Genomic DNA, 6,221 nt, shown 5'->3' with positions numbered 1-6,221 from the left:
AAAAACTATATATATATATATATATATATATATATATATATATTACGTTTGTATTATCGTTTTTATAATAAATGTGTTTCATGATAAAAATTAAACTCATAAATTATAAGTTTCAACTTGCTTATAAACAATTTCACAGATCAGTATAGGAGCCCTTATTTTGAAAAATTAAAATTGGGTTAACAAAAAATGGATTACAAAGAATTAAACAAAAGGGGTAGGAGTGCTAGTTTAATACTCCCTCAGTCATATTTGAAGTAGTACTGTAGTAGTATCTGCTTAGTTCAAGAAATTATTTTAAGATAATAATTACTTCAGAAAGTTAAGACACAACAAATTACTTTATTTTTCAGTTTTACTTTTGCTACTAAAGAGGTAAAAAATAATAATTAATAGTTCTCATTTTTCAGTAGCATTTCTCAATTAAAAAAAAAAAGATTAATAAATTTGTTTCATTCTCAATGTTTTCTTACTGAGTGTTTAAAATCTTATTAGATGCTTAAAATAAAATGAAAGAAATAATATAATTTAAAATATTTGAGAGTATGTTATGAACTTCTTGAATGGAATGTTTATCAATAATTTCTTTTGACTCTATAAGTATTAATTCTTCATAATTTATGTATCAATAATTAGAGAAAATATATGAAGAGAGAATGAATGATAACTCTTTATTGATTCTTGCATTAATTCAAATAAAAAATGTCACGCCCCAAACTTACATCCTGGACGTGGACAACACTCAAGAACCATTGCTGGTCTTCAAGCGAATCTTTGGCCTGGCTGATTACTTAGCGGAAGACTTACTCAAGCAATGATAGGCTCAAAACATAATTAAATTAGTTAAACTCAAATACTCATCTTATAAAGTCTGGTAAATACTCAATAACAATACTTATAGTTTGTAGAACAACTCAAACGAAAGTAAATACTAAGAGAAACCTCGACTCTGTCTATCTATGAAGCATCTACTATTAAAGAAGGATGTCGGGACAAGACTCACGATATCTCAAAACTACTAACTAGAAATTAAATGTGAAGTCATCTATGCAAGGAGGCTCACCAAAAGCTAGGTGAAGTGTAGAGTGATCATAACGAAGCGCATGTTGATGATTTTGAACACTTGTATTTGTATCATAAAAAGATACAGATCGAATGACATTAGTACATTTGAATGTACGAGTATGTATATAGCCGAAGAGAAATAACTGAATGTAAGGACTGCAAAAGATAAAAATATACTCAAGCTGAATGTAAATAAATAAAGAAGTTAAATCAGTTAAAGCTTTACAAAATACTTACTCATCTCTGAACTCAACATAATAAGTGATATATTAAAATACACTTAACTCAACTGGGAGATTCTCTAACCGACAACCATCACTATGAGCTACGTGATGATACAACGTCTTGCCCACTGCCAAAATTATCCTATACCGTGTTGGGATATAGAACCTCTCAACTAAGTGGATTCACTAAGCTATAAGGATTCATCTAAAAAGTATGATCTTTTTACTCATGTTAGCAGACATGATTTATGAGAATTTTAAGTTGTCTGAACTCATTCTCATATTGGTGCTCAATACTACTTCCAATAAATATATATTCATGATCAAATGTATAAACATACTCTTTCTTTGGTTTGAGATAATTGCTCAAACTACCCTCTTAAAAGAGGTAACTGCTCTAAAATATCTATGAACTCATTGCTCATTTAGTAAACAAGGTTTCTCTTTGCTAAATGTAAAAAGTGATACATTTAGGTATACTTAGTTCTCTTATACTCTTGCTCAAATCTTGGTCAAAACTCTTTCTCAAACTCCTCTTTACTCTCTCAAAAACTAAGTTTAAAACAATTATGATTTGTTTAAAAGATTCTCAATAAGGACTCCATGAATATTCAAGAATAAGGTTCAAGCTGATAAATAGACATGAATAATCAAATCAATAATCTCAATGCACAATATACAAAAATTCAATAATTAGGAATTAAATTTCAATTATAAGAATTAGGAACTCAAGAACTCAGAACTCAACATCAACTCATCTCGAGAATACTCAAATCTAAGAATAGAACTCTAGATTACACTTTTACTGATTTGAAAGTACATATAGGGAGTGAGGACGAATTAGTCCAACACTATGATAGTCTTACATACCTTAAAGAACAAAGTTCTTGGCGAAATCGATGAAGCTTGAAGAACGCTCGAAACCCTAACTTTTCTCCTTTTGGAACCTTAACTTGAAGTGTTAATGAATGTAAAAGAACTTATTAGCACTTTCTAAGCTCTTAACTAGGTGAAAATATCATAGTTTAGACTTGAAATAGGGGTTAAAATGACATAGCTTAAGTACCAAACACATAAGGAAAAGACCAAAACGACCCTAACTTAAAAGATGATGGAGTGCCATAATAGGAAGGCTACACGGATCTTTTAGGTCTCCACGGTCCGTGAAATACTTCACCATCCGTAACACCGTATGTGAAACTTCGACTCCCTAACAGGGTTTCACTAAAATGAGCATAACTTTTTACGTCGAACTCAAAATAGAGCAAACTTGGTGGAGTTGGAAAGAGGACTCATAAAACTTTAATTTGATAGGTCGTAGTCCACCTAATTCATTATATGTTGAGAGATATGGTCATTTGAAGTTGACCTAACTAAAATCTCATATTGAAACTCAATCCGTAAGAAAGCTTTCAACTCAACTTTGTGCAAGTGGATTCTAGTGACCTTAATTCATATCCAAAATCATTCTCATATTTAAAGAATTGACATTAACTTAAAAGTTGACGAGTGACCTATAAGGATCCCTAAACGGTTCATACAAGTCACCACGGGCCGTCTAGGATCCCGTTATGGTGACTCAAATCCTGGCAGTCCTGGACGGTTGGGCTACCTCCCCTAAACGGGTCGTGGACCCATAAACGAACCGTTAGGGTTCTATGAAGGTTCCATGGTTCATTTTGAATTTGTGGACTTGCTTGTAAGCCCTCTTTAGCCTTTCTCAAAGTTTGAGGTGTTACAGAAAAGTACATCCTTATTTATAAACAACTAAAGATAAGAAAATTGAAAATATATATGTTATTTTCCTTATAGTTATTAAATTTAAAGGAAACTAAATATTTTGCGATTAATGTAAATTCTAGACTTGAAAGGAAAGTAAATACAATAGAAATTCTCTAAATTAATAAGCCCTCTATGACAAAAAGAAAAACTCTTCAATCCTGACTTGGGCCACTGAAAAGAATCATCGATTTTGATACGATAATATATTTTCAAAAAAAAACTTATATAAATATATGACTCCATTAATATTATGAACTAATTTTTTTTTTTTAAAATAACAAAAATATCTAAGACAATTTAGTGAAATATGATTCTAGTATTATTTTTTTTGTTAGGATTTAAATCTAGTTGAACCCAACCCATCGGGTCGTGTGGGCACCTAATCTAGTTGAAGCCTCTCCATTTAAGGCATTTCGTCCGTTTTAGGAAAGGGTATTTTTGTCTTTTCCTTTTTCACACTTGTCTTAGCACATTTTTCCTGACCCAATTAAGGGTTTAGTCAGATTCTAAATCACCTATTCACGTTCCTAAATACTTAGGGATTTAGAGCGAGGTTTCAAGAGGAGAAAAAGGCTAAGTTTCTAGCATTCATCAAGATTTATGGAATTCGCCAAGAACATCATTCTTTCCAGGTATGTAAGACTTCCCACAGTGATGGACTTGTTCTTCCTCACGCCATACATTTAATTCATCCATGAATTCGTCCATGAAATCATTTATTGAGAGATTCTTGAGTAGTTCTTGGTTGGAGCTTTATCCTTTAATAATGGAGGTTTTGGGTTTTTTGAGTTGATGATCTTGAGTATGAGTTGTGATTCTTAATAGGAATTGTGTAAAATTTCGATGGATTCGTGTTGGGTTTGTGAATTAAAAAGAGTTTGGAAGAAATCACTTGATTCTATATGATTTAGGACCATAATTTGAGCATAAAAATTTGTTGGAAACTTGGGGAGGGGCTGGGGCGGCGCGCCAATAGTGCACCCGAAGTCAACCCCAATCAATTGAGGTCTGGGGCAACGCATCATCAGTGCGCCCAAATCCAACCCCAATCAATTGGGTTTGGCGCAACGCGCCACTGTTACGCCAGGGTCACCTGGTATTTTTTCCTTTTCGTGCTTCATTCTGAACGTGTTCCTTTGAATCGTGAATGTGTTCGCTTCTTTGTATTAGCTTCTAAAGTCTCCATTAATCCTTGAGAGATCCTACATGTCCTAATCACATGTCTTAATTTACATTTCAAATTAAAGTAAAATTAAGAGGAAAGTTCAAGAGGTCTTTTAAGTCAAATTGAGAATTCTTTTGTAATCAACAATAGTTATGAAGTAAGTCTTGAGAAAGTAAGTATGAGAATGAGAAGAGTTGTATTCATGATTGAAAAAGAGTATAAGGGAATTAAGTAGTCCCAAATATAACACTTTTACATTTAAAAAGAGAGAAACACTTATTTCTAAATGAGTTTGTGAGTTCAGAGATATTTCAGAGTATTACCTCTTTTAAGAAGATCTTTTGAGTAATTATCTCAAATTGAGAAAGAGTTATGTTTTATACATTTGAGCATCAGTTTATATATTGTTGGTATTAGTATTGAGCACCAATGTGGAGATGAGTTCAGACAACTCACATTCCTCATAAACAATGTAGCCAACATGGGTAAAAGATCATACTTTTTAGACAACTCCTTATTACTTTTAAGCATAGCTTAATTAGTGGATCCACTTAGTTGAGGTGTTCTATACCCCCGAAAAGGTATAGGACAGTTCTGGCAGCGTGGGTGAGACATTGTATCATCATGTAGCTCATAGTGATGGTTGTAGTTAAAGAATCTCCTAACTAAGAGTAAAGAAAATCTTATTGTATTTTTATACATCATTGTTAGATCTCCTATTTTATAATGTTTTAAATATTGCATTTATCATTGTTGATTTTGTATTGGAGTTGAGTTGAGGTGAGTATATCTTCTTGCCTTCTCATTTCAGATGCACATGTTTTCAATTTTCCCCTTACATGCTCGTACATTCAATGTACTGACATCATTAGATCTGCATTTTTTTATGATGCAGATACAGGTGTTCAAGATCATTAACAGGCACTTCGTTGATACCATTTGCACTTCAGCTAGCTTTGGTGAGCCTTCTTGCTTTTCGGAGGGATTCATAGTTATTTCTTATTTTGTTTAAAGTTTTCTGGGGTCCTGTCCCGACATCTATCTTAGTAATTAGAGGCTTCGTAGATAGTTATACGTTGAGGAGTCTCTTTATTTTCCCTTTCTTGTTGAGATATTTTGAGACAGTTGATATTAACTTCATAAGTATTTCCAGATGTTCATTGATTTGAGTTTGACTTAGACTTTAAACTTTAATTATGTAATTGAAATTCCTATTTTGTTTGAGTAAGTCTTTCGCTGAATAGTGAGCTAAAGCAAGGGTTCGCTTAGGGACCAACGATGGTTCTCGAGTGCCGGCCACGTTCAGGATGTAGGTTAGGGCTTGACAAAATGTTATTGGGTTATCGAGTTAACGATTTTCTTAAAAAAAATATCGGGTTATCGGTTCGATATTGGTTTTAAATATTGGGTAAACCGATAACTCATTAAGACGGTAGTAATTTACTACTCTATCCATACATAATTATTAAATATTGATCTCAGTATCTTATTGATTATTGTCTTTGCTCATTAGCGTTTAATTCACACTTTACACTGACTTAGAGCTCACAACTTCACGTTATACAAAACATCAAAATCTAAAGTAAGAACCATATTCTTAATTTCTCTGTGTTGTGCACTTGTATAGTCCTTTTCATGTTAGTTATTATTGTTTTTATTTTATGAGCGTTCTGTAAAATTATATTATTGTCTTGTCCTGTCAAATTATTGGAGAAGTCATATATTTATTTTATAAACATCTTCTTATCGGGTAAACTGAAAATCAAACCATTAAGGACCAAAATCGATAAAAATGTCTTATTAATTTGGTTATACACACCCCTAGGTAATAGGATTCTCAAATATGTAGTTGAAAATTCGATAATAGGTCAGGGCGTCATTTGGCCATGTCTCTTTAAATTTTCAATAAAATAATAGTTGGCCCTAATAATGTTAGGACACATGTCCTTACACCCGTGCTGTTGATGGACCCCAAAAGCAGCCGG

This window comes from Solanum tuberosum, unplaced genomic scaffold (assembly GCF_000226075.1).
Source record: "Solanum tuberosum cultivar DM 1-3 516 R44 unplaced genomic scaffold, SolTub_3.0 scf00078, whole genome shotgun sequence".
Classification (NCBI taxonomy): domain Eukaryota; kingdom Viridiplantae; phylum Streptophyta; class Magnoliopsida; order Solanales; family Solanaceae; genus Solanum; species Solanum tuberosum.
This window is presented reverse-complemented; position numbering follows the sequence as displayed.